Below are 25563 nucleotides of genomic sequence, written 5' to 3'. Positions count from 1 at the left end.
GTTTTTCTTAAAAAGAAAAAAAAAAACCTTACAATGATTTTCAAGTGCATTGCTTTGGAATAATAATCGGTTTCTGACTTTGTTGGTAGGTGTTGGCTTTGCCCATGCACATTTTGGGCTGGTACAGGCCTCATATTTCATTGTGGAGAGGTTAGCTATAAGAAGAAGGTGGAGACTGGTGAAACAAACTTTGCTTGTTTTAATTGAGGCAAAAAACTGCACTTTTTCATACACAAACTTAAAATATTTTGCGCCTTTTGATCTGTTGACTCTGAAGTGTCATCCTGTTTTGTCTTGGTGAAGAATTCTGAAAAGTATTAAGGAGCCTCGTGGAAATGATGTGTTGATTAGAGTGCTGTGGTTTATATTCCCCTGGTCAGATCGTGAACCTTATTGAGTGCAGTTAGGTTGCTGCTGGATATTGTTGGAGTTGTGCCCATTACCCCGTCTCATGAATCAATGTGAGCTGGTGACCTTTGACCTTACAGTTTCATAAGTTGTAATATGTTTCAGCAGTGGTGAGCTGACTAAAACAAGGGATTGGTTGATGTGACATATCCTGAGGCATCAACAAACCTTGGATTTGACTGTGGAAGTGTGAAGCATAAAAATTGTTGAGGAAGACCAAGGCTCAAATACAGTACGCCTGTTTAAATGGCTGGAGGTTGCATTAGTTGTACAGAGATGAAGAGGCTTGCACAGGATAGACCAGTGTGGAGATCTGCTTCAAACCAGTCATCAGACTGAATAACACAGCAATGGCAACAGTAGTGATATTCAATCAGACACTGCCAATAAATGCTTACTTGTGAGCCAGCAGTTCAGCATATTGCTAGCAGCAGCATCACATGAATTTGGCTGTTGCTGCAAGATGGATATTGTGTGACACTGCAGCGTTTTCAAGTAAAGCTAAAGTAACATCTGACTATTATTACAAACAGAAGGAGCAGTTTAAATATTGAAGGTTAGCAACATGGTATTATGTAAGTGATCTGATCAAAAGTATTGGGAACCCTACATAACCTTAGAGGTTGCAAAGCAACTCAAATCTCTTGATATTGGCAAGTCTTCAGGTTCAGAGTGTATACTGATTAGGTTCCTTTCAGATTATGCTGATACAATAGCTCCCTACTTCGCAATCATATACAACCGCTCGCTCACCGATATATCTGTACCTACAGATTGGAAAATTGCAGAGGTTGCACCAGTGTTTAAGAAGGGTAGTAGGATTAATCCATCGAACTACAGACCTATATTGTTGACGTCGGTTTGCAGTAGGGTTTTGGAGCATATACTGTATTCAAACATTATGAATCACCTCAAAGGGAACGATCTATTGATACTTAATCAGCATGGTTTCAGAAAACATCGTTCTTGTGCAACGCAGCTAGCTCTTTATTCGCTCGAAGTAATGGCTGCTATCGACAGGGGATCTCAAGTTGATTCCATATTTCTAGCTTTCCGGAAAGCTTTTGACACTGTTCCTCACTAGCGACATCTAATCAAGCTGCGAGCCTATGGGGTATCGTCTCAGTTGTGTGACTGGATTCGAGTTTTTCTGTCAGGAAGGTCGCAGTTTGTAGTAATAGATGGCAAATCATCGAGTAAAACTGAAGTGATATCAGGTGTTCCCCAGGGAAGCATCCTGAGACCTCTGCTGTTCCTGATCTATATAAATGACCTGGGTGACAATCTGAGCAGTTCTCTTAGGTTGTTCACAGATGATGCTATAATTTACCATCTAGTAAGGTCATCTGAAGACCAGTGTCAATTGCAAAGCGATTTAGAAAAGATTGCTGTATGGTGTGGCAGGTGGCAGTTGACGCTAAATAACAAAAAGTGTGAGGTGATCCACATGAGTTCCAAAAGAAATCCGTTGGAATTTGATTACTTGATAAATAGTACAATTCTCAATGCTGTCAATTCAACTAAGTACCTGGGTGTTAAAATTATGAACAACTTCAGTTGGAAAGACCACATAGATAATATTGTGGGGAAGGAAAGCCAAAGGTTGCATTTCATTGGCAGGACACTTAGAAGATGCAACAAGTCTACTAAAGAGACAGCTAACACTACACTTGTTCGTCCTCTGTTAGAAAATTGCTGTGCGGTGTGGGATCCTTACCAGATGGAATTGACGGAGGACATCGAAAGGGTGTAAAAAAGGGCAGCTCATTTTGTATTATCACATAATAAGGGAGAGAGTGTGGCAGATATGATACGCGAGTTGGGATGGAAGTCATTAAAGCAAAGACGTTTTTCGTCGCTGCAAGATCTATTTACGAAATTTCAGTCACCAACTTTCTCTTCTGAATGTGAAAATATTTTGTTGAGCCCAACCTACATAGGTAGGAATGATCATCAAAATAAAATAAGAGAAATCAGAGCTCGAACAGAAAGGTTTAGATGTTCGGGAGGGGAATGGTAGAGAGATAGTATGATTATGATTCAATGAACCCTCTGCCAAGCACTTAAATGTGAATTGCAGAGTAATCATGTAGATGTAGATGTAGATGTAGATGTAGATGGGGAAGTGTCCACCAGATGTCACAAGAGGCAGATCCACCAGTACAAAAGGAAGAGGAGAATATAATGTAAGAAGCAATCACAGCAGAGTGTCAGTCAAGAGAGCTAAATGACATTGAATGTAGATTATTTATTTGATGTCACCTGAGTAGCATATCCATCATTAACATCTCAACCCTTCTATAGCTGCCCAAGATGACTGTGTGTGATATATTTGTGATGTGGACATGCAAAGGGACAAACACAGCTAAACCACAATCAGTCAGACCTCATGCACTGACATACAGACAGTGTCGAGCATTTTGGATAGTGGTGATAAAAAATTGGATGAAATCAACATAAGGGATCACTCATGGAGTTGCAAATTACTACCAACAATCGAGCTAACTCACTGACTTTGTAGGGAATTCAAGATAATGGAATACAGTGGTCAAGCAGCTCCACATAAGCCATACATTTCTGTAGTAGACAGTAAGGAATGCTTGAGGTACTGCAAAGAGTAATGCCACTGGACAGTGGATGACTGGAAATGAGTAATTTGGAGTTACGAGCTGTGCTGTACCCTATGGTGATCAGATGGAAGGGAATGGGTTTGGTGAATGCTTGGAAATTATGTGCCATCATGTGTTGTGCAAACTGTGTCAACAGTGAAGTATGGAGGAAGCAATGTTGCAGTATGAGGGTGCTTTTGTGGTTAGGGTGTGGTCTCCTTGACAAACTTTAAAAAAACAATAAAGGTAGAAAGATAACACATTTTACAGCATTGTATGTAGTACAGGAACAGTTTGGAGATGATGATTGATCATATCAGCATGAAAATGCACCCTGTTATAAAGCAGCATCTTTGAGACAATTGTCTGTGGACAATAACATTCCTGGAATGGACTGACCAGCCCAGAGTCCCAACCTGACCTAGTGGAACACTTTTGGGATGACTTAGAACATCAACTTTGCTCTAGCCCCAAGCATCCAACATTACTACCTTCTCTGGTTTTGACTACTGAGGAAGAATGAGCTGCCATCACCTCGCCTCCACAGCAGAGGTCAAGCCTTCATAAAGATGAAAGGTGGGCACACCTCATATTAATATCTGCTAGTAAGTGTCCAGGTATGATTGATCTGACAGTATACGCACAAAATATTAGAGAGCTATATTCCTTCACATTCAAAGCTTCATCCAGCATTTAAATCATATTACATAATATATGGAAAAAACGGGATTTATTACTTTCTAGCATTTTGAGCCATGTAATCATACCAAATTTGGATTTTAGTTTACAGGTGAGAGAGAGGTTTATCACATGGGGAGGTGGAGAGTGTGAAGTGGGAGTAGGTGTACCCCAATAAACTCTGCACATATATTGTGTATTCTGACACTACAGGTGTTCATTAATTTGGGCTGTAGAATTTTATAAATTGTATAAGGGATGATCAAAAAGTTTCTGTTTGAAGGTCGTACAGTCTAGAATTAGTATGGCAATCAGGCAAAATTGCCATGAGCATTGAGGCATCCCACCAAAGCAACAGTTGAAGGTACCCATTTGGTAAAACACTGTGTCCTGCTGCACGAATAAATCCATTATTACCTGCTGCACATTCTTGTCTGACAGGAATATTCAACTTTTCAAGACCTTCTTTAAGGCACTGAAGGCATGATAATCACATGGGAAGAGATTAAAACTATAGGGTGGGTGCTAAAGTGTCTTGGAAGACATGAATGCCATGCTAATCTGTTGCCTACATGTCGGTGGTTATACACCACATTGCCTTTTGATGACCCCTTATATTACGAGATCATTTATATACTTTTGTGATAAAGCTGCCAGGATCATCTAAGCAGTACTTTCTATCTAGTTATGTCTTTGTGCATATTGACAGTAGGAGGAGTAAAGGTCAGGACTAACCATATAGCACTGAACAGTAGACAGATATGTAACAAAATTGGACTCTTAAGCTTTTGGATAAACAAAAGGCTACATTGCTCAATACTGAGACTATGTAGCCATGCATAATTATATGTTGAGTGGTTACCCTAACTTCTGCCCCTGTTTGTATTCCACTTAGGGGTTTCCAGTATTTTATTTCTCTCAGCTTATATCTTATGCCATGAACAGAGTATCTTGGTAACAATGTTAAAACACTTCATGTGTAAATGTCAGTGCTACCCTCAGTGTCAGTGCTGTCTTTTCTCTGAATATAGCAGGTTCTTCCTGAACTGCTTTATAGAATACATGATTTGTGTATTTCAAACTATGGAAAATTCAGGTGAAATGTACAATATGTGTATTTCCCACATTTAAAATATTGAGATGATTTTAGGAGCAATACAGATATATTTTCAGTGGATGTTTCATATATATGCGATTACTTTTACTATTTTTTAATTATTATTTGAAAGATAATATACAGTTTTGGACGTAAAACCTGGCTGCTGGCCAGCTACCACAGAGACTAAGTCTGAGTAGTTCACTTAAGGTGGCCAGTAAACCCAGCTGCCCCTCAGAACTCTGTTAGGCTATATTTGTGATCTGGTAACACTGTAGGATGTGGAATTGTCTGGAGAAAGTATGTTACTCTCCCCAAGCTGTTAACAGAGCTGTATCAGCTCGTGGTCTGGAGGTAGATGTTGTGAAAGGTACACACAGGCCCAAGTTAGTCCCCACATTCCCCAATTATTTTTAAACCAAATTTTGGCTGCCTGATAAATTTATCAGTCTGATGGAATGTCAAAGATATTCACTTCAATTTCTAATCCATCAGTAATAGAAAAATCTTCCAGAAAAAATTCCTCAAAACAGCTAATGGCTGCATCGAGATGGAAGTGTATACTTGGCAGGTCCCTTGCCCAGCTGTGGTCACACACCATCCACCATTTCATGCTGTGCACTGTGTGACCAGGTGACCATGACATTATGTATTAATTATGAACTCTTACTTTTTCGTTTGAACTTCTAATTTTTCTCTTGCAGTTACATATTGGATTTTGCATACTAAAAATTGTTTAAGCAACATAAAATAGCCACAAGTCACAAAGAGTCTTAACATTTGTGACATTGTTTGCTTTGGGTTCAATAGAGAGATGAAGGAAGTGGTGGCAGCATGAATCTTGTGTTTTGTGCATGCAACAAGTGCTTTTGCCCTAACTTGTCAGTAAAGGATTTTATTGTTTAAGAAAGATCATTCTGACATAATGATTTTCAACATTCAGAAAAATTGCAACCATTTAACTGTCAAGCAACATTTGTCTCCAAATGATGTGCATTCTTCCAAGAGGGTCATATGATTGTTAGTGATTTGCCACACTCAAGTGGCGGGTAACAGCTGCTAACAATGGGTCACATTAGTATCCTATATGCATGCTCCTTTACAGGTGAACCACACTTTCCCAAAATTCTTCCAATAAACCAAGTGTTCACCTTCCCTAATGCAATTCTCACAGAGTTATTCAATTTCATACTGCTCTGAAACATTATGCCTAGATATTTAATCAAAATGACCGTGTCAAGCAACACACTCATAATGCCTTATTTGAACATCATGGGTTTGTTTTTCCTACTCATCTACATTAGCTTGTAGTCTTCTACATTTAGAGCTAGCTGCCATTCACCACACAAACTTGAAATTTTGTCTAAGTCATCTTGTATCCTCGTACAGTCATTCAATGCCGACACCTTCCCATACACAACAGCATAATCTGCAAACAACCACAGATTTGCAACTCACTCTGTCTGCTTCTTGGTGGCAACACCTGGACAGGAGGCCAAACACCAAACAATGGCTGAAGGAGCCACAGCCTGTGGGTCCCAGGGCTGTCCGTTCATTGTCTGTCCCCGTGCTCAATTGTGGATAGCACCTTGAACAAACCTTTCCCATCACAGATTATGAAGGAGAAGAAGAATAAGAATTGGGACAAGGTTCTTGCAGTGCCCTAGAGGCGCCAGATGCCCCAAAGTCTCCAGATTCCCCCATGTAGTTGGATTCTGAGCAGACATTTTTGGATGTGGTTCAGTCCAAACTGTTGTCAGGCAGTGATCCTGTGGCATGTGTGGTCCTTCTGGCTGCTAGTCTTGTGATCGTTCAGTGAAATTGTAATGGGTACTACTGTCACTTTCCAGAAGTACAACACATTATTTTTCTCTTCTTCTGCAGTTTGCAATGCTCTTCAAGAAATACACTTTACTGATTGATTCTCCAATGCTCCATAGCTATCATGCATTCTGTCAGACTGCAGTGGTCCTGAGAGAGCATCTGGAGGGGTCTGTACTTTGGTTCATATGGATGTCATTGATGGATAGATTCCTCTTTGTACCTCATTGGAGGCAATACATGTGCAGATGCAAATGACATTGGTGATTACCATTACCAGTGTTTACCTACTTCCAGGCAGGCCAATTACTTAGGTTGAATTGACCACATTAATCCAATGACTTTGTCTCCTCCTGCCCCTCTTTTCTCCTGCTTTGAGACTTCAATGCTCACTACCTCCTGGGGGAGTGCTACTTTGTCTGGTAGGAGCCTTCTAATTGACCAGTTTCTCACAGACCATGATGGTTCTTCTACCCAAATCAGAGCCACTCGTGACATCATTTCAGCTATCGATATAACAATCTCTGCCCCTAATTCTGGGGTGATCCTGTTATTTTCTTGTCACTGCATGACAGACGGATTACAATGTTGTGCACTTCACAGAGCCTTTTTATGCCTCTGTCATCACATTCACCACTTCTCTGTTGGATTGTATTGATGAGCTTGGACAAAGAACCTCAGGTGCTATCATCCACACTACTGAAACTGCTTTTACCAGTCCTTCTGGTAGATACCATCATGCCGAGGAAAAACAAACTGCATGTAGGTGGACATACTCCCGAAGGATAGAGGCATATTTGTTTTTGATCCATTGTGCCTTCCAGTATTATTATCAACCAGGGATTGCCACTAAAGTGTTCCCTGGAACTTAGTGCTCCCTCCTCTGGCTTTTATGTCTGATTTCAGACATTTCACACTGTACACACCAACAGCCATCTGTCCAATTGAGCATGATACGTGGTTCATCTGAAAAGGACATGTGTCCTTTTCCACAGATGAACAGGGTTCAGCATGAGTGCATGAACAAGCACATGTTGCAGATGGCCATTTGCTGCTACATTCACTGAACTGTTGTTGAGGAGAGACTGTTGGTAGCCCCTTGGTTCATCTGGGCGGTCAGTTTTTAAACAGTTTCATGTCTTCTATTTGCCAATTCACATCTCTGCAGCCTTCATTCATTCATTTCATATGTGACCTGTGGTGCACCACAGTTGCCTCAGTGCCTGTTTCGGACTGCTCATTTTCACATGCACCATGCACTTTAACGATGGCAGCTCACAAACAGTTTACAAACATAGCTGTTTTGGAAATATTTCCACACTTGGCCCACAAGCCAATAATCATGCCCTTTTAGATATCAGATACATTGCTCTGTTTCACATTATGACAATGACAGCATTGTTTTCCACATCCCCCTGCTAGTGCTGCCACCTGCCATCTGTGAGTGTTCACTTCACGTTTATGTCAAACATAGACAGTGTTACGTTTCTGCGACTAAACCTTGTAGTTACAGGCTTTATGCTTAGTATCTGGTTCCCATTCCAAAGAAACAGAAAAAGTGGTACAACTGAACAGGGACAGTGGAAAAGAACAATAATTTATAGTACCAGAGAGAAACAAAATTACATGGCATGATAAAAAAAATTTACAAATAGACAAGTTAGTGGCCTCTGGTCACAGCCTATGTAGCTTTGCTATGATGATGCCCTTGGAAATTGTTTGTTCCTCAAAATGTCAGTGTTTCCTTAACTGCTCTCACTTGTCCTAGGCGACAGGTGAATGTAATTCATTTCCAGTTGTTACCTTTAATTATTTTTGCATTTTACCCCACATTTTCCTACCCTGTCTCTAATCTTAAGCTTTTGAAAAAAATCTATGATAACAAAAGATGAAATGTAAATGGTTATTGTGTAATGTTTGTTAGCTGTACAATTTTTATTTATTTATTTATTTGCCTGGTAAGTATTATCAGCATGTTATGTTTTTCATATTGTGATTTTCTTACTTGCTTTCAATTCATAAGCATATCAATATATTTTGTTTTTTAATCCTCAGTGTGATGTACATTATTATTTTGAATGATATTTATTTGTGTTCATTTTCATGCATGTGTTAACCCTTCTGTTATTTGCACTACCATAGTATTTATGTCCGTAGAACTTAATATGCTGCATGTTTTGTGCTTCTTCAGCTGTTGTTGATTCCTGTAATTCTGCTACTGAAGTGTGTTCAATTTTCTTATACTCTTCACCCAAAGTGAAATGCTAATTCTCACTTACTTTGACTTCTCTTCTCCTATATGCTGTATTTACTTGTTGTTTATCATATGTATTTTTATATCCAGTTCTTTCTTTTGTTACGGATTAATAATGTAGAGTTAATAGAATTTTTAATGAGATTCACAATTGTTTAAAGTCTCTCTGTCTAAAATTTTATTGCACTGGTTCCTTCAGTTAGTATTTACCTTCGATATGTTTGTCTCTTTTTGCTTCTCTTAGTTGTTTGATTTGATGGTTCAGTAATATTAATGTCAATTTAGCAATCTAAATGTTCTGCATTCAAATTTGGGCTGTTCATAGTATTTACCTTATACTGGAAGTACTATAAAGTACACTCCTCTCTCTCTCTCTCTCTCTCTCTCTCTCTCTCTCTCTCTCTGCAGTCAGCACAGTTCAGATCAGTGCTACTGGAGCACCTGGATATGTTCTACTGTCCATGCCAGTACATATTGATAAAACAAATATCATATTGCACTGAACTAATTGGGACTGCTCTATTGAACGTGCTTGTAAAATAATTTTGTTTGCAATGGAAACAAACTGATTCTTTCTGTCGATAATGGGCATAGTGTGAAAGTTGTGATGAGTGGTGTATAAGGTACTGACAGAAATAACCCATACACATCAATCTATAATGTGAAAGTGGAGGTAGTGAATTTTACTATCCTGTTTGTAGGTAGCATAAAACATTTTCTGATTGCTCTCAGAATTGGAAATACTGTAGTTACTCATTTAGCCCTTAAGTAAGTATGCCATATTTAATACGGGCAGACTCACATTAGCTTAATTTTACCCAAACATAAAATCCAAGAAAGAGAAAAATATTATCACTCCTTGCAATAATTATTTAAAATTAGTGCTGTTATTAATTTTTCAAGGGAAAGTGATGATTTCAATTGTATTTCAAGAACTATTTCCAAATAACTACTTTTAAACATAATTTCATCATCATCATAAGTGAAAAGTGCCTAATATTTTTCTCATCACATAGTATAAAATGTTGATTGATTAGATCACAGAGCATGCAGATCGCCTTAGAGTCCTTTTTATATGTACATTGGGAACATTTTGTATGTATCCTTGAGTGGTTGTTGCCATTTGAACTTTGACATAAAAGACAAGGTCTCCTTCTGCGAGGCATTGTCTTTTTTTTTTTTTCCATGTCCTGATGCAAATACCTCTCTCTCTTCCAGAGAAATCTGTATTTCTTAATCATAGATAATAATCTGAATGAGAACGGTTCATCCTTTTGGCAGTGTAGTGGATAAATAAGTCTTTAATCACGTTCTTCAGAAATTGACATCTTGTAATTGTATTATCTGGCCACAGTTTGTACATAAACAAACAAATAAATAAGTATGAATTCATTGCAGATACATTTAGCAAATGGAAAAATACTACTAATGGCCATTTTCTCATTGTCCTGTCAACACTGTAATCACTAAGTTGCAGACCACAAGTATACACTTCAACTTTTACATCTTTCTGGAATATTATAGCTTCTGGTTTATTATTATTATTATTATTATTATTATTATTAATTAGTTGTTGGATTCAAGTTCATCTTTGTAATTTGCTTACAGTTGGAGATATTTATATGCATGACAAGTTTTGTTTTTAAGCTTTGTTGTTTTGTAGGATGAAATGTATTATTATTTGATATTCTATATCTTCATCAATTTTTCCTTCATTTTGCACCATGGAGACTACTTTCATTGCCTCACAGCAGTTCTGACATAGTTTGTTTAATTTTTAGAAACTTCCATGTTAGCTGTTGGAGCTGGGATACTTCCCTTGTGATATTTGGATATTCTTAACATCACACCTTTTTGGTTATGGCTCCACTTCTTAACAGCTGACGTCTACATCTACATGGATCTCTGCAAATCACATTTAAGTGCCTGGCAGAGGGTTCATTAAACAAACTTCAGAATATCTCTCTATTATTCAAATCTTATACAGCGTGCAGAAAAAATGAACACCAATATCTTTCCATAAGCTCTGATTTTCTTTATTTTATTATGATGGTCATTTCTCCCTTCGTAGGTCAGTGTCAACAAAATGTTTTCACATTCAGAGGAGAAAGGAAATGATTAATATTTTAGGAGAAGATTCCACCACAGCAAAAATTCCCTTTCTTTTAATGATATTCACCCAAAATCCTGTTTCATCTCAGTAACACTCTTCCCCTAATTTGCAATAATACAATGACACATCTAATATTGTTATTATTTATTGTTTTGTTTGAGTATTATACTGGAATGTAGCTTGCCAACTATCTTCAAGAATCATAAAGCACTACAGTTCACCGTAATTATTCTAGATATTATATATTATTAAAAGAGGGGAGAATTTTCAATTTTGAAATTTTTACTCTTCAGTCAACCTCATACATTCACACATCTAAATACTGCTTTATATTGAGGGCACACCAGTTACACTGCTTTCCATGTAGCAATAACATCATCTACATGGGTACTCATCAAACCACCTTCACAATTCTCTAATATTCCAATTTTGTATAGCGTGCAGAAAGAACGAACACCTATATCTTTCCGTATGAGCTCTGATTTCCCTTACTGTATCATGGTAATCATTTCTCCCTATTTAGGTTGGTCTCAACAAAATATTTTTGCATTCAGAGGAGAAAGTTGGTGATTGGAACTTCGTGAGAAGATTCCATTGCAGTGAAAAATGATGTCTAGCCCAAATCCTGTATCATTTCAGTGACACTGTCTCCCATATTTCGTGATAATACAAAACTCGCTGCCCTTCTTTGAACTTTTTCAATGTACTCCGTCAGTACTATCTGGTAAGGATCCCACACCATGCAGCAGTATTCTAAAAGAGGATGGACAAGCATAGTGTAGGCAGCCTCCTTAGTAGATCTGTTTCATTTCCTAAGTGTCCTGCCAATAAAACTCAGTCTTTGGTTAGGCTTCCCCACAACATTTTCTGTGTGTTCCTTCCAATTTAAGTTGTTCATAATTGTAATTCTTAGGTATTTTGTTGAATTTATAGCATTTAGATTTGACTGATTTATTGTGTAACCATATTTTAATGAATTCCTTTTAGCACTCATGTGGATGACCTCACACTTTTCATTATTTAGGGTCAACTGATGTTCCAGAATCCTGCTGCATGTCAACGATAATGATATGGGCCTGTAATTTAGTGGATTACTCCTACTACCTTTCTTGAATATTGGTGTAACCTGCGTAGTTTACCAGTCTTTGGGTATGGATCTTTTGTCAAGCAAACAGTTGTATATGATTGTTACATATGGAGCTAATGCATCAGCATACTCTCAAAGGAACCTAATTGGTGTACAGTCTGGACCCAGAAGACTTCCTTTTATTAAATGACTTCAGTTACTTCACTTCTCTAAGGATGTTTACTTCTATGTTACTCATGTTGGGAGCTGTTCTTGATTTGAAATCTGGAATATTTACTTTGTCTTCTTTTGTGAAGGCATTTCGGAAGGCTGTATTTACTAATTCTGCTTTGGCAGCACTGTCTTCAATAGTATCTCCATTGCTACTGCGCAGAGAAGGCATTGGTTGTTTCTTGCCACTAACATACGTCACATACGACCAGAACCTCTTTAGATTTTCTGCCAGGTTTTGAGACAAAGTTTGATTGTGGAAACTTATAATCATCTCACATTGAAATCTGTGCTAAATTTTGAGCTTCTGTAAAAGATCGCCAATCTTGCGTTTTTGTTTCTGTTTAAATTTGGCATGCTTGTTTTGCTGTTTCTGCAACAGTGTTCTGACACTTTTTGTGTACCAAAGAGTATCAGCTCCATCTTTTGTTAATTTATTTGGTATATATCTTTCAATTGCTGCTGATACTATTTCTTTGAATTCAAGCCACATTTGGTCTACACTTATATTGTTAATTTGGAAGGAGTTGAGATTGTCTCTCAGGAAGGCATCAAGTGAATTTTTAATCTGCTTTTTTTGAATAGATATATTTTTCTTTTATTTTTGGAGGATTGGGGTGTTACAATATTCAGTCTCACTATGACAACCCTGCGTTCATTAATCCCTGTATCCATTTTGATGCTTGTTATTAACTCAGGATTATTTGTTGGTAAGAGGTCAAGTGTGTTTTCACAACTGTTCACTATGTGTGTGGGCTCATGAACTAACTGCTCAAAATAATTTTCAGTAAATGCGTTTAGCACAATTTCAGATGATGTTTTGTGTGTACCTCTGGAATTAAACATATATTTTCTCCAACATATCAAGGGTAAATTAAAGTCACCGCCAACTATACTCATTTGAGTTGGGCATGTGTTTGAAATCAAACTCAAGTTTTCTTTAAACCTTTCAGAAACTGTATAATCTGAATCCAATTATTATTTTATCCTGATTGGCAACAATGACATCTGCCCATACTAACTCACAAGAACTACGTACTTCAAATTTGCGACAAGGTAAACTACTCCTAACAGAAACAAACACGCCACTGCCAACACCATTAGGTTCTTCAAAAAAGTTTCAGCTGAGATTATCTCCAGCTTTAGCCAGCATTCAGTGTCTATAATGATTTGAGCATCACTGTCTTCAATTAGTTCTTGGACCTCTGGTACTTTCCCATCACAGCTATGACAATTTGCAACTGTTATACTGATGGTTCCTGTGTCATGTGTTTGGCCTGCACTCTTTGTAATTCAAGTTCTTCTTGTGTTTCCCCAAGACCCTCTAACCTAAGAAACTGCCCAGTCCGTGCCACACAGCCCCAGCTACTCATGTAGCCACCTCCTGCATACAGTAGACACCTGACCTATTCAGCGGAACCCGAAACACAACCACCCTTTGGTGCAAGTCAAGGAATGTGCAGCCTACACGGTTGCATAACCATCTGAGCCTCTGACTGAGACCCTCCACTCGGCTCTGTACCAGAGGTCCACAATCGGTCCTGTGGACTATGCTGCAAATGGTTAGCTCTGCTTTTATCTTGCAAGGAAGTCTGGCAGCTCTTACCGCTTCTGTTAGCTGCTCAAAACCAGAGAGAATCTCTTCTGATCCAAAGTGACACACATCATTGGTAACAACATGAGCAACCACCTGCAGTTGGCTGCACCCTGTGCTCTTCATGCCATCTGGAAGGACCCATTCCACATCTGGAATGACTTCACTCGGTATGCACATGGAGTGCACAATGGTTTTATTTCCCTACTTGGCAGCCATGTCCCGAAGAGGCCCAATAATGCCCCTAATGCTGGACCTCCCAACTATCAATAATCCCACACTCTTTCACTGTCTGGATCTTGCAGGCTGAGAGGTTTCCTCTGAAACAGGACAGGTGACAACATCAGGCTCAGTGACAGTGTCAGGCACAGACAGCACCTGGAACCTGTTTGTCAGACAAACTAGGGAGGCCTCACGTGCGGCCTCCTGGGAAGTCTTCCACTGCATGCTAAACCCCAGGGCGACCTCCCACTCAACCACAGGTGAGGGGTCAACCTCTGTTCAAGCAGGATCTGTGCTGGCCACCGGCGAGGACCGATCGGAGGACTCGGACATGCTGGATGTCCGTTGGATCCCCAGGCCGGCCCACGACAGTGGTGCCCATCCACTGCAGCCTCAAGTTGTGTAACCGAGGCCACCACAGACTGAAGCTGAGAGCGAAGTGCCACCAACTCAGCTCGCATCTGCACACAACAATCAAAGTCCCTGCCCACACTAAAGACCATGGAAAACTGAACTGTGCAGATAAATAGATTATCACCACATGCTGCACAACTCTACTGTAGACCCTGATGAAAACGCAAAAACTGTGTCTAATAAATTATATTAATATGCAGATTCAAAAACCTAACTACCAAAGGACTCAGGTGAAATTAAATAATTCACCGCTGATTAGGAACTTTTAATATGTCACAAAATCGGTTTACTTTCTGATGCAAACGAAAATGCGAGAACTGTGGCTATCAGATATTAAATTAACATGCAGAAACTTTAGAAACTAACGTATTAAAGCATACAGAATATCAGAAAATTCGCTCCTTGTTAGGAACTCGTAAAAGTTACAATATTGGTTACTTCCCTGTTGCTGCTTGTGTCTCGGCTGGCTACTGCTACCTGACTCCATAAGTAGATTATGTCTGAACATAAATCATGTTTCAGACATATGAAATGAGTGTGGGTGTTCGTTATGGCACAAGTCACATCAATAAGGAGTGTGATAACTGCTGTAATGCACCCTACGTAAAGCGCCAACAGCCAATGGTCTGTGATCCACAGCATTTAACTCCTACAACAGAGCACTACCAGCAGCTGACCAGACCTCAACAAGAACTCAGCCAGTGGGCTGTCAGAGGGCATTACTTTCAGCCACACCAAACTAACACTTGAAACACACACCAGCCAGCAGCATGCACCAGTTGGACCAAGTTGGGCTTTCACCAGCAATGGAACCAGCCCATAAGAAAGTAATGATCATCTTCATGGCCAGGGTTTAAGACCACTCTCTGGCTTCAATTGGTAGTTTGTCCTCCCGCTGAAGACTGATGTTCATCCCCAATGCCACTGCCGCTGTTGCTGCCTTGTCCGTCACAGCCGCAGTCCACCTTTGACGTTGCACTTCTGGGGACAGATCTTGCTCTGTAGGATGCTTTCAGACTTGGAGAAATTTTCAGTGGTGACTGTTTAAGTTAAACCAGTTTTCATATCCTGTGCTGGACACTCACTTCAACTCATAATCGAGGAAGGACATACTATGCGCCAGGTTCGTGACTCTGCCTGTTCTTTTTTTTTAGGTGTTGTTTGAATTTCCTTCTAGGAACTGACAAATTTTGTTCCTTGAACCTAAACACTTCAGGAAGTAGTTAACCTTTTGTTAAATATTAATAAGAATTTTGTTTCCTTTTTAGATTCAAGCATCAGATCAATTTTGTTAATAGTCCTTTCAACCTGTATGTTAATAAACATGTCAAGTGACATTCCTTCCTGTTCTCAATTTTTGAGAGACTTTTCAATAACCAAATGCAGAATTTAATCTTTTAGACTGAAGTGAGCAACTGTGAATGCCTATGTCTTCCAGAAGTACTTAAGATTGTTGTTATTATAATGCTTCTGTTGGCCCAGCAAGGGTCTGGGGAAGAGTACACTATGCAGCAACATTCATTCCCGAGAGCATACAAAAATAGTATGCTCTGTTGGTCCTCCATGATCTTAATTTGTTTTCTGTTGAAGATATTAGTTTATGTGCAAAATACTTACTTGTTGAGAATGGTTGTTTTGTAGGATGAAGTCTATAATTATTGCTGTGACAAAATGAAATACATTAGCATCATGGATTTCATATCAGCACAGATCCCCATGGAGAAACATGGAGGTCTGTAGATTGAGCTAAAGTTATACTTAACTTACTCTATTTATCTGAATGCCATCTCCTTCAAGAACATTAGATGGATGATAAGAGGTCCCAACTTCTAACCAAATTAAACCACGTCTACTATCACTTATTACAACATGCTAAGCTCTATCTCATGGTTGGGGTTGTCCTTGAAAATGTTAAACCATTGAGAGTTTATGAAATATTGAAGAATATAAAATGGGAAATGGTGAGTTCACAAATCAAAATATTAGGAATGAGTAAATTTAATTTTTTTAATAACAATTTAAATTTAATATACTCAGGAAATGAAACGATAATAACTGCCATTTATTCAGTACTAATGAATGAATGTGGGGAAAAGAGTCAAAAACTAAGAACTTGCTGTATAATGATGCAGTAATGTTAATTAACCTGAAAACAGAACTACTTGATTTACCTGTTGTGCAGTTATAAAGGATGGTTATGATCAAAACTTTTTCCATTTGTGCCATTGTAGAAAGAAAACTATTTACTGAATAGATGTGCAACTTTATATGAATGATGTTAAGACTGTGCTGCAGGATTTGCATTGTTAGTGGTGTTAACCACCAGTCTGGGTACAAAGTCATAAGGTTGAAACCCGAGCATCAGTGTCCATTAATTACAGTTGCAGACCATCAACATAGGTCTGGAAAAGGTGAACAGAGATTTGCTCAAAAAGGTATTTTATCAAAATGGCAGCAATCATGCTGTGGCTCTTTGCGAGTATCGACACATTAAAGGACTATGGGAAGATCCTCTTCCTGCACCAGGGCTGAAGAACATGATTTGGAAGTTCAAATCAACTGGAGATTTGGGAATTGCTCCTGGGAGCTGCCAACAGCCAGTTGCACAGCAGATTGTTGAAGAAGTTACTGCTGCAGTTTCAGGCTTTCGTGAATGCAGATGGTAGTCATATACAGCAATGTTTGTAACCTGGAACATAAACGTTATGTGGAAGTAACAAATGTTACCATCTCTCACGAATATTAAAATGTGTTTCTTTCAATGGTTTATTCATTATTTCTCTTCTGCAAATCCTTACAAATGTTTCCATAAAGTTTCATTGCCCCACCATCACACGTTTCTCATAGTGACCCTCTCAAGTAGCGAAAGTGGTATGTGAAAAGCAGAATTTTGTTATTTTTGGCAATGCTATAATTTTGGGCAACTGGAGTGCTGTCAGAGGAGACATAAAGAAGCCGAAATAATAAAAAATATTGATTAGGACCTACAAATCTAAGAGGAAACACAAATACATTATTCCAGGAACACCCAAGAAGACTGCAGTATGGTTAGGAAAAAACATGGGAATTAAATTAAACAAAATAAAAGATATTCTGTAGCTGATATTTTCAGTGATCGCAAGTAATTTCTGATGCAATATAAACTACAACCTTTAGTAAAATCTTCTCTCTTTGCAAGCCACGTCACTTTGAATAAAACACTTGAACTTTCAATAGCTGTCTCCACCATTGTCATCAGAAGTGAAAATCACTGACTGCTAGGACTGGCATGGTGTTCTGCAATAGCAGCATCTGAAACCTTTTGTAGAGGGCTGGAGGGGTGCATGCACAAAAGACAAGTTGGGTAGCTCCCAGTGATTCCATCCTGCAGTGGAACCAAGTGGCATCACATGGTATGAGGGGCCAGCACTGTGTTTCAAACTGCTGCTACCATGTCCCTACAGGCATCAAGCATCTGTCTTTCCTTATGTTCAATGATCAAAGTCCATGCCCATGCCACTGTGATCCTGAACACCAAATACTACCACCAGGTGGTGCTGCATTTATTAGAAACTGATACATATCAGAAATTGTCACAATTCAACACAGACCCTTGTCAGAAAGACAAGTGAGTTAATAAAGGAATGTGGTATGCCAGAAGAAGTGTTGAAGAAATTAATGTCATGTGCCCCAGACCTCCTAGACTGTATGGATTGTCAAAGATACAAAAGAAAAATGTTCTTTTGAGATCTACTGCTCATGTAATCAATTCACTCTCATACAAAGCGATAAAACATTTGGAAATGTTGTTAGCACCAGAACTAGGGCTCTGTGAACATAACATTGTTAACTCTGTCCATTGGCTGAGAATCTCAGATAAATAAAAACAGGTAAAACTTACATAATGGTTAGTGTGGACGTTGTCCCTTTTTATGAGGATGCTGGTACAAGGCATCATTGTAACTTCTGGCTCAACAGCTTCCACCAGAGATTAACAAACTGTTTTGCCACATTTTAGCAACCATGTACTTCCTGCACCACAACAGATATTGAGATGACAGATGGCACTGTGGAAAATGTGCTAGAAATGATGTAAATCATGTTATGAGGTAGACTATAGAGACTTTGATTACGTCATTATACAGATGGTCCTTCCACTTGTTGTTTGCACCAAGTAAGAATTGTGGTTCGTTGTTAGGGTTTTGAGCAGTAGGTAGGTCAACCACATTGAATTTTGTAGGAGAATAAGATTTTGTTTGGTGATATTTGTTTGTCAACACAGCAGATTTAATAATGGCATAAGAAGTTGGCAATGAAGTGACTTGAATGGCAGATGCACCTCATTAAGATTGGGAATGTCAAGTCACGATTTCAAAGATAATTGCAGTAGTTTAACTTACATGTGATCAGAGATCGTTGTGGAGAATCTACACTGTTGAAAAAAAAAATCACAACACCAAACAATAATAAACGTAGAGTAATGAAATTTCAGGCATGCATTTGTCTAGGTAACATATTTCACTGATTAACATTGCAAGGATTAACATTAATGAGATTGTGAGATCAGCCATTGAAAATGTGAAATGATGGTTTCTTAGTAACTGCCAGAATGTTGAATGAAAGCATGCAAACGTTCATGCTTAGTGATGTACAGGTGCTGGATGTCAGTTTGTGGGATGAAGTTGCATGCCTGTGGCACTTGGTCGGTCAGTACAGAGATGATTAATACTCAGTATGCATTTTCAACTTTTTGTGGCATAATGAATAGTTCATTAAATTTGAAGCATGCAGCCACGCAAATAAAATTTCTTTCGCTGATATTTCGGCCGCATATCATCTGGCCATCCTCAGAATAAGTTGCATGACTTAAGTCAGTCTTGTAAGTACTTACTAGTCTAACTAAGAAAGACAGAGTAAGTCTTGCAACTAACTCTGAGGATGGCTGGAGGATACACAACCAAAATATCAGTAGAAGAAATTTTATTTCAGTGGCTCCATGCTTGAAATTTAATGAACGATTAATACTGTTTGTGGATGATGCTGGAGTTGTCGTCTGGTGCTGTCCCATATCTGGTCAACTGGAGACAGATCTGGTGATCTAGCAGGCAAAAGCAACATGTCGACACACTATAGAGCATTTTGGATAGTAACAGTGGTTTGTGGGTGAGTGCTATCCTGTTGAAAAATACCCCTGGAATTCTGTTCATGAGTGGCAGCACAACATGTCAAATCACCAGATTGATGTACAAATTTGCAGTCAAGGTGCACAGGATGATCACGAGCATCCTTCTATTGTCATACAAAATCACACCCCAACCATAACTCCAGGTGTAGGTCCAGTGTGTCTAGCATGCAGATCCATTGGTTGCAGGCCCTCAAATGGCCTCCTCCTAACCAACATACAGCCATCACTGGCACTGAGCCAGAACCAGTTTTTATCAGAAAACACATCAGACCTCCACCCTGCCACCCTCCATTGAGCTCTTGCTCGACACCACTGAAGTCACAAATGATGGTGGTTTGGGTTCAGTGGAATGCATGCTACAGGGCATCTGGCTTCCAGCTGTCTTTGAAATAACCAATTTTTAACAGTTTGTTGTCTCACTGTGGTTCCAGATGATCATATTTCTGCTGCAGAGTCAATACAATGCACCAGAGCCATTCACCAAGCATGATGGTCTTCCCTCTCAGTATTGCCATGCGACTGTCTGGAGCCCAATCTTCTTTCAGCCTTACATTCTTGTGACCACCTCTGCCAGCAGTTATGTGCAGCGGCAAAATTTCTGCCAAGTCTTTCTGCAGTATACCATAAGGAACATCCAGTTTCTCACAGCTCTATTACATGAAATTGTTCAAACTTGACTAGGTGTTGATAATGTCATCTTTGTCACCTTCAAAGCATTCTTGACTAACATCAACTTGCCACGTCCAATCTCAAAGGTAACTAACACTCACGACCATTACAGCATGTAATTAAAGCAAACCTAATTTTCATCCTCAAAGTAAAGCTACTAGTGCCACTCTTGTGTGACTGGTGCAAAATTTGAATAGACATCATATTTCAGATGTAGAAATATGTCTACCAACTTAGAGTTTGTCATACAACTCCTCCTTGGTGTTTAATTTTTTTTTTTCGTATCAGTGTAGAATCTAAATTCTTTGATGTTCAGCTTGGAAAACTTGATAATGCAGGAATTTTTTGCGCGGAAACTTGTAGTTGCCTGAAGATGCACCATGTCATGTTGCCAAAAGTGCATGCATATGAGGTACTATACCCAGCTGAACACCCAAGAACAGTTTAAATTGAAGCTATAGCAATGAGAAACTGCTGTGTATGGTGCAACAAACCATGCATATGTTTAAAGCTTAGTCATTGCCCAGAACATTACTTTATACTTGACATTGACTAATTACACTCAGTGCTTCTAATGTGAAAGCCACATCACCCATCTACTGAGTTGGAAGAGTGTTGTGTAGGCATCATTGAAAACTTTAATGGTACTCTAAATGAGAACATGATGTTTTACTTGCAAGTGTTATTTCAGTGTCTGAAAATGTAAACAGAACCACTTGCAGATTATTATGCTAACACTGGTGAAAAAAATTGCGATATGGGGCACACTTCTCCATAGATGGAACTGTATGGTGCAAATTGTTTTCAGATCTTTAAAGAAAAAAATCTTGTTCAAATTAATTGGACATGAATTGCTTTGTAAGGGTGACATTTTCTAGTATAACAAAGGAACACCCAATGTTACTCACAAAAGAATTATGAACCAATGTTTAGAGTACCTATCCTCCAGCCCCCTGTGATTTCCTTGTTTAGGTTCACTACTTACAGTACAGGGAGTGTTGTTCCATTTTGGCGAATATGAGCACTAGATTATGAGTGAGTGGTTGTGCAGATGACATTCTTGTTTAATTTATTTTTACAGGATTTCATGCTTTGTATAAGTAATGAAAGACTTTCATTGGAGAAAAGGGGTTACGGACAAGAAATGACAACTTTGTTCCATTTTGGTATAAAAAAATAAGAGCTATTTATTTGACTCATTGAAAAATGTTACTAGGGAACTTCTTTCTCTGACATTTCGTGTTTACTAGTTTGTCCCCCCCCCCCCCCCCTTCTTTTTGGGAAGTTTGCATACTCCTGTAATTGCTTGTTAATTGTTTGTTATAGATGAGCTTACCATTATTTAGTAAATAATATGACTGTTGTGCATACCATGTGCTTCATGTAAAAGTGATTTTCTAGATTCACAAGAGAATTGTGGGAAAAGTGAGAGGGGATTCACTTTGAAATTTACTACTTAATCAAAGTACAGCTGCTATGGGAAGATAATTATCTTCACATTAGCAGCATTACTTCCTATTTATTATTCAACGTTATGTATATGGGCTTCCTTTAAGAAAATTTGTGAGCCTTCTTCTGATACAGACAACAAAATGCACCAATTTCCTAATATAGAGTATAACACACTTTCATTGTATACAGCTACAGTATAGAAACTTCTAAATAAACAGAGATTACTGCATAATAGGTGTAAAACAAAGTGAAGGACTGTAGATAGAGAGATGCCGAATGAAATTCATTTGGCTGTCAAGAGAGCAATGTGTGATGCCTTCAATGACTACCCTAGCAGAATATTGTCAAGTGATTTTTCACAGAACCCAACGCAATTCTGGTCAAATGTGAAGGCTGTCAGTGGCACCAAAGTTAGTGTCCAGTCCCTAGCAAATGAGACGGTCACTGAAATTGAGAGTAGCAAAGTAAAAGCTGAAATGCTTAACTCTGGTTTCAAATGTTCCTTTACAAAGTAAAACCCTGGATAAATGCCCCAATTCAATCCTTGTACCACTGAAAAGATGAAAAATAAGTATTAGTGTCAGGGGAGTTGAGAAACAGTTGAAATCATTAAAACTGAACTAAGCTCCAGGCCCCAATGGAATGCCTATCAGATTCTATCTGAATCCATGGCTGAGGTAGCCCCTCTTCTAAATATAATCTATTGCAGACCTATCAAACAGATAAACATGCCCACTAATTGAAAAAAAGGCACAGGCTGCGCCTGTCTACAAGAAGTGTAGTAGAAGTGAGCCATAAAACTACCATCCAATATCTTGACATGTATTTTTGTAAGATCTTAAAACATAATCTGAGCTCAAACATAATGAGGTATATTGAACAGAATGACATCCTCAACGCCAACCAGCATGGATTTTGAAAACATCGATCATGTGAAACCCAACTCGCACTTTTTTCACAACAGTCTGAAAGCTCTGGACAACAGCAACCTGGTAGATGTAGTATTTCTTGATTTCTGAAAAGCATTTGACTCAGTATCGCACATATGCTGATTGACAAAAATACTGTCATATGGGGTATCAAGTGAAATTTGTGACTGGACTGAGTTCTTTTTGGGAGGGAGGACACAGCTTGTTATCTTGGATGGAGAGTCATCACCAGGTGTAGAAGTAACTTTGGGTGTGCCCTAGGGAAGTGTGTTGGGACCCTTTCTATTCATGTTGTGTATTAATGCCCTTGCAGACAGTATTAATAGTAAAATGAGGGTTTTTGCAGATGATGTCATTATCTCTAATGCAGTACTATCTGAAGAAGCTGTGTAAATATTCAGTGATATCTTGATAAGATTTCAAAGAGGTGCAGAGATTGGGAACTACCTCTAAATGTTCAGAAATGCAAAATTTTGCCCTTCACAGAACGAAAAAACATAGTATCCTATGATTATAATATCAATGAGTCACTGTTGGAATTGGCCAACTCATACAAGTACCTGGGTGTAATACTCTTAGGGAAATAGAATGATCACATAGGTTGAGTCATGGGTAAAGCAGATGGCAGACATTGGTTTATTGCTAGGGTACTGGGGAAGTGCGATCAGTCTTGAAAGGAGATTGCTTACAAATCATTCATGTGACTGGTTCTAGAATATTGCTCAAGTGTGTTGGACCCTTACCAGATAGGACTAACATGGAATATTGAACATGTATAGAGAAGGGCATCATGAATGGTCACAAGTTTGTTTAATCTGTTGTAGAGTGTCAAAGAGATGCTGAAGGAACTGAACTGGAAGACTCTTGAAGACAGATGTAAACCATCCCGAGAAAGTCTATTAATAAAGTTTTAAGAAATGGCTTTAAATGATTACTCTAGGAATATAGTACAAACCCCTATGTATTACTCAGATAGGGATCATGAGGATAAGATTAGAATAATTACTGCACCCACAGAGACACTCAAACAATCATTCTTTCCATGCCCCATATGTGAATGGAATATGAAGAAATCCTAATAACTGGTACAACTAGCCTTGCCATTGTGCATGAAGCCTTCCGTATTGTACTGTTGCAGTGAACCGTTCTTTTAGAAGAATATCTACCTGATTCACTTTTGAATCTAGTCTGTGTGTCCAAAACATCTATTATAATTTATCATTCTCTGTACCTGGTCCATTTGATGATCCATCATTTCTCATTGGGATGTGAACTTTAAAACTGAATTTCTGATTCTGAATAATTATACCTTCCTTCCTTACTATCTATTTGATTTTTCATATTGAAGTACTTCAATCATTTCTTTTTTGTGAGATTTCCTAAGATTTAGTGAGCTGTTAATGACATAAAAAATTGATAAATTTCAATTATTCCAGAAATTTAATCAAATAAAATATTGTTTTTCTTAACAGCTAATGTTCTTTACGCAGTCTCTTTTATGATAGTCATGAAAACAGCCATAGAAACATAACCTATACTATACATAGAAGAAGCACAATCACAGGTCTATTTCTTCTACAAGAACATCATGATGCTTAGTATAACTGACATTGCTTGTACTATAGTGGAAGACACAAATGACATTAGACAAATTATAATAATCGTTCCCTACAGATCATTCATTCTGTTTATCTTTAACATACACCAACTTCAACTTTGTGACTTTGCTGTTTCCTGCTTTCTTCTATCCCTTCTTCACATGCATTCTCTTACTGTTTCAGTTATCAAGATGATATAGTCATTAATGTGCCAGACTAGCATTCAGTAGTAATAAGGTTCAAATCCTAGTCTGACCACCCAGATTTTGATTGCTTGGAAACATTGCAGTGTAATTTGGAATAACACAGGTACGTCAATAAATCACTGGGGGCTATAGGGCCATATGATGGATGATAGTCAGGCTGGTATCCCACCTCTCTGCAGAGCATCTCTAGACACATCTTGGCTGTTCGTCATGGCTCATTTGAATAAGTTTCTTGGCTGAATGTGCCAGACACCATTTCAAGCAGGCTTGTTGGTGTACTGAAGTCAATGGCACAAGGGGTGTTGTGAGTGTACTCCCCTTTCTGTGAGCTGCCTTTTAATGGCCCTTGTGGTCACTGAAGCACAAGTTGCATGTCGGATTGATGATAATGATCAATCCAGGGCTCTTTGTGCCTCTCTCATTGCTCGTACTCTCATTGTCATCTCTCTGTCAACCACTACCTTCTTGACTTCTTGATGCTGTGGTCGGCCATGGTTCACTCATTCCTGCCAATATTGTTGAACAGAGGAATTGCTCCTATTCAAATATTTAGCAATTTGCTGATTACTCCACATGGCTGCTTTGAGCCCAACTGCTTGTCCTCTCTCAAAGGCTGACAGCTACACGTATTATTCACATACATCTGCGAGGCACAGTTACTGTCCAAATTAGCACATGGAATGAAATTTGCAAAAGTGTTATGTCCTTGTTTCGACATGTCTCCTGTTTACTATCCTTGCCAGCTGTGTGATGAAATAGCACTGCAGCATTCATGCATTGACTGCCAAAGTTTACAGTTTTGCATTTTCCATTGATACCTATATGAATATCAGTTTGTGACCAATTTGCACAACTCCTTCATGATGCATCATTTTCTTTTTTTTCTTTCTTTTTTCTTTTTATAGTATATTAATATTACAGCAATACCATCTGAAATTCCCACATTTTGGAAAACATTGCTCTTTATTCTTTTGCATCAGTATTTGTACACACAGAAATTACTAATTCTAATATTCTCTTTGTTGGAAGGCAGCTACAA

The 25563-nt window shown here is 38.6% G+C and overlaps 1 protein-coding gene across 1 annotated transcript in view; it reads left to right on the top strand.

Moving 5' to 3' along the window:
* Positions 1-25563, top strand: part of LOC126297744 (cullin-1-like) — a 212627-nt gene that overhangs the window by 27050 nt on the left and 160014 nt on the right. The gene's annotated exons all lie outside the window — the stretch shown is intronic.

This window comes from Schistocerca gregaria, chromosome X (assembly GCF_023897955.1).
Source record: "Schistocerca gregaria isolate iqSchGreg1 chromosome X, iqSchGreg1.2, whole genome shotgun sequence".
Classification (NCBI taxonomy): domain Eukaryota; kingdom Metazoa; phylum Arthropoda; class Insecta; order Orthoptera; family Acrididae; genus Schistocerca; species Schistocerca gregaria.
Note: the sequence above shows the minus strand (reverse complement) of the source record. Positions and strands in the feature narration are given on the sequence as shown.